At 42.5% G+C, this 12,233-nt stretch overlaps 1 protein-coding gene across 3 annotated transcripts in view; it reads right to left on the minus strand.

The window, feature by feature from the left end:
- The window catches only part of PON2 (paraoxonase 2), an 86,804-nt gene that overhangs the window by 23,101 nt on the left and 51,470 nt on the right, over nt 1-12,233 (minus strand). The window lies entirely within an intron of this gene.

Here is a 12,233-nt window from a genome sequence, read left to right on the forward strand (position 1 = left end):
TCCCCCCCCCGAAGTGGCGGTGAGGCCAGGTGCAGAGCATTCCCTGCGCATGCGCAGGGGATGCTCTGTCACTTTTGGGGAATTTTTTTTACAGGTTTCAGATTTTTGTGCACACCTGGGGACTGCCCCAAGTGTGCACAACCCCCCCAGGTGCCCCCGATGTGCAGAAATAAGTATCCACATGCAGGGGGCGACTTCGGTATTAGATATATAGATGTAGTAAGAGCAAGATAATGCATAAAGTAAGCAGTGCAGTAGATTATGATCATATTCCCTTACAAAAAATGCCCTCAGTCAATTCATTACACTATAGCCGTATTTTCATTATTAAAATATTCTCTTAAATATTTCTATTTTACACATTCTGAAGTTATTAAATTGTGGGGGCCTTCCTGAGATTCTCATGCAGGCCATTCCACAAGGTGATTTTTTTTCGTGATGTGTGATTGGGAAAATGGGAAGGATGACTGTGCTTCTCATTATGCCTTTTCCTGGATGACTGCCAATTTTGGATTCTCTGTGCTCAGGATTAAATAAGCCAGTGTCTGACAATGCAGTCTTGTGCAAAGTTATTCCAGTCGAAACACCTTGATTTCAATGGCATTAGGCTAGAATAACTCTGCATAGAAGTGCACTGTCAGTAGCTTCCGGAATCAACACAAGACCTTTTTGTACTGACAAGTGCTCTGAAACTGCAGAAGAACAGGGGTGTTTGGATTTATTAAAAAGTTACTTGATGTTGGTGCATTTCTAATTGTGTCCAAGGATGAGATTTCAGAGACAGGATGGAATGAGGGTTTAAATAAATGCATGGCAAGCTTTGGAATGCTGTCACATCACATGTGGATAAACCAGCTGGAAACATCATTCAATTTCTGTTCTGTATTTGCAACTTTCTTAAAAGGATTTGTGCAATTTGTTAATGAGGTTCATATGTATTTTTTTATGCCACTTGTGAAAATACCTTTGAAGTATCCGTACATATTGATGTACATACACTTACTTCTGTACCCAAACTGCAGCCTGTGTAAAATAATTTCCCTTTATCTAGCGGTATGAGGCTGCTTTCATAATAATTGTGGCAAATGACTACCATGGGTTAAGTAAACACATTGCTCAAAGCAGGATAGCCTGACTGTAAGAGAAATCAATGCTGGCAAATAATTTCTGTACACTTTTGCAATTCTGTACTAAATCCTGCTGTTCTGGTTGCAGAAGTGCTGGATTTTGAATGAAACCCTTTCAAGCAACAAATGGCAGCTCCAGACTGGACCATCATAACCTCCATGACTGTATCTAATCATGTATGAAAACCATCTGAACTAGTGGCCAATGGCCATTATTATATCTTATGGCGGTAGATTCATTAAAGTAAGTATGTGTTATGAAGGGGATTTGGGGAGGGGTCAATTGACTGGGTAAACAGCTTAGGGTGAAAGGGTTAAACACCATCCCTGCGGCTATTTCAGTGTAAAAGAAAATTAAGGAAATCTCACTGTGTTTCTTCCAGGACATGAACATGCACACGGCTTAGTTATTCTGAGCCAGGTCTAGCAAGGTAGATATTGTCTACTCAGACTGGCAGCAGCTCTCCTGGAGCTCCCCAGTGAAAGTTCATCACATGGCCCACTACCTGATCCTTTTAACACTGAACTTGTGTGACCTTCTGCATGCAAAGCAGGTGCTCTAACACTGAACTGTGGCCCCTTCCCATGTGAGTGTTTGCCCTAAAGATGGACCACACCATACATTTAAACCACGGCTTTACTGTCAGTCAGTCCTTTTCCTAATAATTTCTAATGGCACCAGCATTCTGTTATGACATGCCTTGCTAGCTTCCCACAAAAGGGCCAAAGCATGTGTCTATGTATACATCCATGCAGATTGTATGGTACAGTGGTTAGACTGCTGGACTGGGCACAGTGAGACCTGGGTTCAAATACCCCCTTGCAATGAAACTTCATTCTTTCTCAGCCTAACCTGTTTTACAGTATTGTTGTGAGGATAAAGTTGAGGAGAAGAAAACTAAATTACAGTCTTGTTCACACTTTGGTGGTAGCAGTAGAAGACAAAGTAAACAGAACATACAGATTACGTAAATGAGATCTAATTTAATTAGGGAGTGATAGCACTGTTATGCCTTGACCTGGCTAGCCCAGGTTAGCCTAATCTTGTCAAATCGCGGAAGCTAAGGGGGATTGGGCTTGGTTAGTACTTGGATGGGGGACCACCAAGGAACTCCAGGATTGCTACGCAGAGGCAGGCAATGGCAAACCACCTCTGAACATCTCTTGCCTTGAAAACCCTAGTAAAACTTTTGTAAATACAGAACAGAATTATGCCAGTATTAAATTACATGTCTTGTTTTCCCTTGCATTCTGGATTATCTGGTTTGGCAGTGGGAGGGAGAATATCTAGCGTTGCTGAACAGATTTTATTTTAATGCCTACCTATTTGAGTTAAGTGGGTTTTCTTAATAACTGCAGCATCTTGGTACCAGAAGGAATGTCTTTCCCTTGTAGTTCAACAGTCAAGAGACAGATGCACATATGTATTAACTCCTACAGTATTTCAGTTCAGTAACCACATTGTTGTCATTACAGACAGAAGAAAATCTGGAAGAGTACCACCACCAACTACCACACAAAACAGTGTGTGTGGGGGGGAAACCCTCAGATTTACCTTTGTTGCACCTATGCCTCTGGAGATTCTGTGGATTTTTTCTTTTTAGACCTTTTTTTTCTATTTGTATTTTTTATTTGAAAGAACGTGCAACAATACAGAAAATACTGTATAAGAACATTTTTTACATTTTAGTTACATTTTAGTTGAAATAGAGCAACAAATGTTTTGCAATAAACATTGATACCATATGTGCAATAGGAAGAAAGAAACAGGTGAACAAAGAGAACTGTAAGGTTTTGTAAATTTGTAAACAGGAGTGAATAAATTTGTAAACAGGAGTGAATTTGTAAACAGGAGTGGGATGCCTGCAATGGTACGTAGGATATATGTTCCATTTAATAGGTCAGGCAAAAAACAAAGGTTATAAATGCTAAATAGACCTAACTCTGTGTGTACCAGAATGAAATATGTAGGTAAACCCTAGATACATTAAGGAGCAATAATTAGTAAAAGTAAGGATCACCACCTCAAATCAGAGAAGGAGGATATTTATTGACAGTAACATGCCGACCTCATGACCACTGCTGCAGCTGAGACCATCCAGAGGGTATGGATCCACTCCGTGTTAGATATTCTAGTATAGGAGACCATTTCTTCACAAAGGTAGATTTCACCGGTTTGAGCAGGGAAGCATTAATTTTATGGGTAATATTGTCCATGAGATATTGGTCCCAGAGCTTATGGAACCAGAGTTCTAAATTTGGGGGATGTTTGTCACGCCAACGGGAGGCGATAGCTGTTTTAAGCTCATATCGTTACAGTTGGCAACCCTTCCAACATAGGGGAGATTTAGAGGGACATAGATGTGAGATCAGCTTAGGGGTCATATACCAACGTGACATAATTTTCAGGGTTTGTAATTCAACTGCTGCTATAGGTGATTTGAAGTTAGATGAAGTCCACAAGTTTGACCAAATGTTGTCATCTAATGTAATTTGGCAGTCCTTTTGCCAAGCATTTTGGTATGGCAATAATTTAGGCTGTGGATCCTCAAGCAATAGGGAATAAAAGGCAGAGACCAGATGGCGATTTTGGGATTGGTAAAGTTTCAATATGAGTTCTAGTTCTGTATGAGGCTGTTTGAGAAGATCTGTTATTTTGAGTTGTGTACAAGCGTGACCTAATTGTAAGTAAAGATACCATGGGATCGAGCACTTTAATACCTTCTCTAATTCTGACTTTCGTAGGATTCCTTGTCTGTTTGCAATATCGCAAAAACGCGAGAGTCCATGCTTTTTCCAGCATGAGCTAGTATTTAATGATACATTGTCTCTGAACCATTGCTGGTGTGTGAAGGTGGAATATCTTGAGGTCTTTGGTAAGAGTCTTTTTCTTAGGTTCCTCCACAAGCATATAGAAGAGTGTAGGAAAGGAGCATTTTCTGTTTAGAGCTAATCCTGAATTTGGCGTGCCAAAATAATATTTGTTGTTTACATCCTCTTGCATCATTCTTCCCTGTATTTTGGTTAATTACCAAAAACATCAAGACAAACAGGGTATTTGAACTTGTGTCTAGTGAACACATGGAGTAATATTCACAGTTGCAGTGGAGAAAAAACAGAGCTATGCTGCTTCAGTTTTGAAAAATATTGCTAACGGATGGACTGCTATCATGTGATATATATATATTTGTTGCTCTTAAAAGAAGACTGACAAAGGAATCTGGATGAATGCACTGTGGGTTTTTTGATGTCATACCAACCAACGACTGTGCTAAGAACAGCTGAGTGAGTTCAGGTTTCCGTAAATACAGAGACACACACTTGCAAAACATCCATTGTGAAATGAGAGCTATGTAAGGAGACACAATGGTACGTTTCAAAATGTTGACTACAAGCGCAATAACAAGGTCTCTGGCTGGATAACTATTATATAAAGCAGGCACTGAAACACAAGTAAAATACTGTGGAAATAAATGTCCCCCTTTATTTTAAAAAATTATGACTTGTGAGGCAGAGGTAACACAGGTTGCTATGGTTCTGATGGGCCTCAAAGGCCTATAGAATGTACTATATAGAGGCCCTGTTCACATGGAGCATTTGCCCCGCTGATGGCACGGGAGTCCCGCAGAGTATCCGGGCGCGATCACACGGGAACATCTGGGAGGCATAGCACTCCCATGGCAAACCCGTGGCAAGCTGCCGAAGCCGCACAGTAAAAAATTACCTCAACGAATGTAGTGGCAAACGCTTTGCCACGGGCCGCCTATGGGAGCCTCCCGTTGTGTGATTGCGCCGGCGCGTGGCTTTCTCCCCCATTGTCCTCTTTGCTGCGGAGAAGCCACTGTCGCGTCTGATCGCATAATGACGCATCAGAATGCGATGGCGCAAATAGCCGCACTTCACCCCCGTGTTTTCCGGCACGTCTGACCGGGGCCAGAGATTCTTGGCGGTCCTGTCTCCTTCCTACCATTAGGCCTAGGGCTCAAATGCTAGTGTGCTGCATAGACGGGGTTTCTCTAGGACAGTAGTACTATGGTGTGGTTGCTTGGGTTGGGAATGGCTCCGACTTTTTCAAGCCTGTATGGTGCCAACGCAAAGAGCTCTAATGTGTCCCAAGCGATGGCTGAGAGAGTGTTTGTACAGGGCCTGCAAGACGGAGCTGTTCTGCCAGGCTTTTGGCTGACGTAGTGGGCGCCCATGTATGGCCGCCCTGAGGTTGTTGCCACCCACCTACCAAGCCAAACAATATGCCAGGGAACCTTTCACAGCCAGCTGACTTTGTTTGAACTGTGATCATTGTTTTTAATGTTTATTATTGTCTTTAAATTTTTAACTGTATCTATTGTATTACTGATATGATGTCACTCACCCTGAGCCTGCTTGTCAGATGGGAGGGCTATAAATACAAATAATAAATAAAATAAATAAATAATAAAGAAGAAGAAGAGATTGGATTTATACCCCGCCCTTCACTTGGAGTCTCAGAGCGGCTTACAAACTACTTTCCCTTCCCCTCCCCACAACAGACACCCTGTGAGGTGGGTGGGGCTGAGAGAACTCTGACACAAACTGCTCTTTCAGGAACAGCTGTGCCATAACTTGTGACTGACCCAAGGTCACATCAGCAGGTGCAAGTGGAGGAGTGGGGAATCAAACCCGGTTCTCCCAGCTTAGAGTCCGCACACTTAACCACTACACCAAACTGGTGTAATAAATAACTGTATGGTTTTTATTTATTTATAGCCCACCTTTCTCACTGATATCTAGGCAGATTACAGAATATTTTTTTAAAACTGTGTAACAGAGAACATAAAAATTATAACCAATGAACAATGCAATAAGTCTAAGTTTACAAACTTAGAAAACAATATGAGCTGCAAACTACCTGATGCCGACATCCAAAAAACATTCAGTAGCTGTAAGAACTCCACATAGAGATTTGCCCACGTATAAAACGTTTTTAAGCCTATTGAAGGGCTAGTCCCAGATAGTGTGCTGCACAGCAACATAGAGAATGTTTTGTTCATCTGCAAAATAGGATTCAAACACATAATGGTTGCTGGTAATCACTTCTGATGAAGTTTTCCATTGAAACGAAGTTGAAGCTAGACTCTTCGTAATTTATTGATACTGTTGGACTGTACATTATTGGAAAACAGTTGACACTGTGAACTGTTGGTTTATAAACATTGTATGTCTTATAAATGTATTTCCATTTCCACACATGATGTGTTTACTATTCTAATACATATTTTTTGCATATGATAGTGACTTTCCCAGTTTGTGTTTTTTGATATGCAGACATCCAAAAGACATTGTGGTCACTACAGGGCTTTCTCTACAACTGCATTATCCATTTGATCCACTGTGTTTTGCCATGGGGAATGAACTAACCTGAGGAATCCTTGGGCTCATAAGATCTCTTCCCTCATGCATGGTTCAGAAATTAGATGCTTCCTCCATTTTCATGGAAAACCATAGTCAGGCCCCGGCCACACGGGCCAGATAACACGGTGGGGAGGCGTGGCTGTTCACCTCGGAGCAAAATAAAGTGTGGTAGCCCAATCACACGGTCCCCCAAGGCTTCGCACTTAGGCTGTTAGCTGGCGATCACACGGCGATGCTGGAGCGTGGCAAAGAAGCAGCGCGGCAAGCGTTTTGCATTTGTTCGCATGCGCTGTTCAGCAGAGCAGCACTGCTTTCATTTATGTGTTTGTGCGCATGCGCTTACAAAAAACATCCAGTTTGCGACAGGATGTGGATGGGTGCCGGATGCCACGGGATACTAGTGCTCCCGCGATCAGACGCCTGCCTCTGCCCCACGTTTTCCAGATACTAGTGTACTTTCCGAGGTAGTTTTTTTACTGTGCATCTTCGGCGGGACGTTACGGGTTGGCCACAGGTGTGCTATACTTCCCAGACGTTGCGATGTGATCGTGCCTCGAAAATCCACCTGACATTCTTGCCTTTAGCGCGGCAAATCCTCCATGTGACCGGGGCCTCAGTATTTCTACACCATAAGCTATGGCTTCCTAACCAGGGTGTGGTCACACAAGTCACATACTCTGGAATTGTCAACAATTTTTAATGAAGAGTCCAAAAGGCCTTGTGATCAATCTGTTGCCCTCCAGGGTTTTCTGTGGTCCCCCCCCCCCCAAACCCTCAGTTTTTCAGAGCTAATGCAGAGCAATATATTTGGCTTTAAATGGTTTTGCAGCACCAGCTTTCCACATTTAAAGGCAAACATGCTTTTGATGCACTGGGGTAGTGGTTGGGTTGGTGACGTGGTTGGCCATGCTCTGCCAATCTTGTTTCCACAAAAATAATAGAAACATCCTGAATCACAGCGCCTTTCCTATTATTTTAAACATGTACTGCAGTGAGAAAACTAAACCACGAAGAAGAAGAAGAAGAAGAAGAGAAGAGATTGGATTTATACCCCGCCCTTCACTAGGAGTCTCAGAGCGGCTTACAAACTACTTTCCCTTCCCCTCCCCACAACAGACACCCTGTGAGGTGGGTGGGGCTGAGAGAACTCTGACACAAACTGCTCTTTTTCAAGGACAGCTGTGCCAGAGCTTGTGACTGACCCAAGGTCACATCAGCAGGTGCAAGTGGAGGAGTGGGGAATCAAACCCGGTTCTCCCAGATTAAAGTCTGCGCACTTAACCACTACACCAAATCGATTTTACCAAATCGGAAAGGTCCGATTTGGTAAAATTGGGGCAGGGGAGCATTATTTTGTTCTTTCTTTTGGTTGCACGTGCAGATTTTAAAATGGTTTCCGTTTCCACTAGGTGTGGTGAAATTATGCTACAAGAAGTAATTTAACGCTTGACTACACTGAGTGAAGGGAAGTATATTTTGTAACTTTTTGTTAGGGGTAAGGAAGGCTGCTTCTGATGGCAAAGAGATCAGGGAACAAAAAAATGCTCTACCAGCTTCTATCAGGAGGTGCCCGGGGGGCTGAGAAAACACCCAGCAGGGGATAGACGGGGGGGGGGGATAACAGCTGACTGATACCTGCTTGATTCTGGTTTGAAAGGCCAGAGTGGTTGGTTCTGTTGAAGTGTAGAAACATGGCTTGCTGTGAAAGCAATAATGACTGATTTCCAAGCTGGGTGCAAGGTGAGAAGGAGGGTTCCCAATCTCGAGGTGAGGCCTGGGGTTCTCCCAGAATTACAACTGATCTCCAAGCTACAGGGTCAGTTTCCCTGGAGAAAAAGGCCTCTTCTGAGTACAAACTCTAGGAGAGACCACAGATTCTAGATTCAGTTCCTCCAAACTCCCCCCCCCTCTTGGCAGGCAGTGTCCCCAAGTCTCTAGGAACTTCCCAGGCCAGAGCTGACAGCCCTCGATTGAAGGGATGTCCATCCATATAGTGCAATTTCCTTGCATTGCCATCCCACTGCAGCCCAACATTTGCCCCCCATGGGTCCTGGAGGACACCTCAGGAACTGAATGACTGGGGTGTTGGAGGTATACACCCTAAGGGAAGTCATCCCCAGAACCCTCCACACTCCTGTGAAGAAATGGGAAGAGGTCTGAACTGAGTAAAACTTTCATCAGGAGTCATTTTAAAGTTTTTTCTCTCTGGGCAGAGAACAGGCAGGGGAGGAGGAAGTCAGTTCAATTGCTTTCCAGCCTCAAGCCTCAGCCACCCTTTTAAGAAATGCTAATACCTCGAGCAAGAGTCAATGGGATGGTCAAGTCCCCCTTCCAGCAGGGAACAGAGATCTGGAAGAATTAAGACTAGAAAAGACTTCAGGAAGAAACTTGTGGAGACTTCAGGGAAAGTGTCTTAAACCAGGCTGACCTGTTCAGTGGGTGGAGAAAAGAGAGGTGATAAAAGTCATGGGAGGATGGGGTCTATTTTTAAAATGTTGATTCCATGGAAGCAGACAGAGCTCTTAACTGAGGTCTGGAAGAGGCAGCCATTGCCATTGTACGCCTGAAGGAGGCTTGAAGGTAATGGCACTCCTGTAAAAGATCTGTGACTTTCTAAGTTACAGAGCCTGCCTTATATTTAACATCTGATAGGGCATGTATAGAGGGAGGAACAGAGGAACTACATTTTACCCTTTTCTTTTGAATCCCTTGCTCAGTCTAGTGCTGTGCTCAAAGTATGCTTGTGAACATTTCCTTTTAAATAAATACTTTATAAGTTTTGATCCTAGTAAGGGTTCTCTGTGCCACATAGACCTCCACTGTCATGGACATGCTATTTTTTATTTTTATTTGGTTTAAATACTTTATAGGACAGGAAGGGTACAAGGGATAGGATAAGGGGATGGAATAAGACATCACAGGAAATTCCATCATGTTTATATAAGAGCTGTTACAAATTTTCCATCTTAATTCTTTGTTTCCAGATCTCTTTCATTTATATAATTACTCAAACTAGTAACACTTAATCAAATCACTAAAACCTTCTATTGTGTTTTCTGAAAAAAAGTCATATTCTTTACAGTTTAAGTTAGAGTTTCTCCAAGTCTATAATAGTTGTATCCATTACTCCTGGTCTTCAAGGTTTATTTCCACCCAGCCATAGAATGGTATCCAATTGTCTCTCACATTTTGTTTGCTTCGGTCTTTTAACAAGTCCAACAATATATCCATTTCTGCTGTTTCAATTTTTTTTTGTCAAAAGTTCATTTTCCATTGGTATCTCTGATTTCTTCCAATACTTAGCATAAAGAATTCTTGCTGCCATAACTATATGTATAATTAAGTGCCTAACTTCCTTAACTTTTACATCAGGCATAATATCGAGCAAAAACATTTCAGGTTTAAATGGTAACAATATCAAACATATTTTTGTAACATTTAGTGAACCCTTCTCTAATATAACATCGCCTCTTTACACTTCCACCAAACATGAAAAAAGCTTCCCACCCATATCTTATTTTTAAAAATAGCACTAGAAAGAAGGGGAGGGCAGTCAGTTGGCAAGTGACTACTCCCCCAGTGGCACATAAGGCAGTAAGCTGTCCCCATGGTAACCAGGTGCTTGGTAGCGGGAAATACAGACGCAAGGCCTTAGAATTTATGAGTGACAGACTGTAATCTAGAGAACCATGTTTGATTCCCTACTCCTCCACATGAAGCCTGCTGGGTGATTATGGGCCAGTCATAGTTCTCTGAGAACTCTTTCAGCCCCACCTACCCCACAAGGTGCTTGTTGTGAGAAGAGGAAACGAAGGTGATTATAAGCCGCTTTGAGACTCCTTAGGGTAGGAAAAATTACAGTATAAAAACCAACTCTTCTTCATCATGTCCATTTGTAAGGCTATAATTTGAGCTGTAACCTCTGGAAAATATTCTTTTGATATGATATCAGTAGGTTTGCCAAGTGGATCTTTGCCGGGAGCAGGGAGCTCCCAGCCGGCGTCTGGTGCGCGCATGCGCACGTCACCCGGAAGTGATGGGAGGATGCCGGGCATGCTGGGGGCGGGGCCACAGCCATACAAGGGAAAACCATAGAGTTTTCCCTTGGATGGCCGTGGCCCCGCCCCCAGCATGCCTGGCGTCCTCCTGTCACTTCCGGGTGACGCGCACGTCGGGGCAGAGTTCCCCCCGGGAGGACTTGGGATCCCTAGATATCAGAGAGATCAGAACTCACTGAATCCATTTTTAAAAAAAAGATCAGTGGACCAAGAAGTATATGAAAAAAGCCCAGAATGAGTTCTAGAAATGATGTAGCTTGCTGCTTGGCTGGAGGAGCAATGACAGACATGTGTTTTATTCCTGTGGTATGGTAACAGTCTTCAACTCTACAACAGAAAAGTGCTGTGGGGGCAAAGCTGTAGTTCAGCCTCTGTGGCCATAGCAAGTCCCTAGCAAGTGAAGGATGATCTTTCATTTTCAGTAAAGGAGCTTGCAGATTCTTTTACCAGTTCATAACAATCCAATCAGAAAATCACATTACAGGTGTAAGGATTTTGCCTGTAACTTAGCTTATGAAACAAATCTTTGGGTAAGTAATTGAGCTTATGTAATCATGTTTGTGACAGCTATTTTGTAAGGAAATGTGATATATTTGTTTTGTTCTTAACTGTATCCCATCCTTTTAGTTTACAGTGTATTCTTCCCATTCCCCTTAGTCATAAAAATACTTAAGATTTCATGTAGTGCTTCTGGATTGTTCAAAATAAGGTGACATTTAGCTGTTGTAATATACAAGGTCTATCATGCATAGATAAGGAAGATGACAAGAATATCCTGCGGAGGGCAGCAGAGGGGACAACTAGTTAGCATAAGGAGATTCCTGTCTCCTGATTGGCTCAGTTAGGTCTCCCACCTGCTCCTGCTGTTTGCCTGCTGACTCTCTTGTAGCTAGTTAGACATTCAGTGTTTGGTTATTTTTACTAAAAAGGTATCATATTGCTTTTATGTTTGGATTTTGAGCAGTTAAAGCACTTTGTATACATAATCTTGGTAATCTTTAAAACAGCCCTGCAAGACAGGCAGTATTTCAGGTGGGGGGAACAGACGCTGAGCTTGAGAAAACAGTGAGCTGCTTAAGGATACTTAGAGATGTAATTTGATGCAGGAAGCTGAGACTTCCTGCCTCATATTTCATCCTCAGCCAGTACACTTTTCTGTCACTTCTGTCTTATCATTATGTCTGTAAGAAACAGCTGAAAGAAGTCCTGGCGTTACCCCTCTCCTCAGTCAGCGTTCAAGAGTTTGAACCAGGTCTCAGCCAAATCAAAGCAAAAGGAACCCTGTCAAGTTTTCTTCTTTTTCTCTCCTGAAGGGTTTTGCAGGTCTGGCAACTCATGGTGTGAAATACTGAGATTGTTGTCAGGATCAGCAGATGGTTTTCAGTAATTTGACAAAGGGTGACAAAGTTTCAGAAACTTCTTCGCATGTCCCCAGAAGATAAAACATTGGTGAATGAAAGAAGAACATTGGTGAATGAAAGAAGAAAATTGGGGGTTTTGTCTTCTATGGAAAAATGACACAACCCCCAAAGAGGCCTGAAAGGGCACATGTTAGCTTTTATTCAAAGTGGCCTCCTGTTTAGGAGTTATTTTATATGACATGAAAGTGTAACATTTATCTTATCTAACATATAAATAAGGTAATTTTCCATTTAATAAA

The sequence above is a fragment of the Gekko japonicus genome, unplaced genomic scaffold (assembly GCF_001447785.1).
Source record: "Gekko japonicus isolate JY-2015 unplaced genomic scaffold, Gekko_japonicus_V1.1 scaffold154, whole genome shotgun sequence".
Lineage (NCBI taxonomy): Eukaryota > Metazoa > Chordata > Lepidosauria > Squamata > Gekkonidae > Gekko > Gekko japonicus.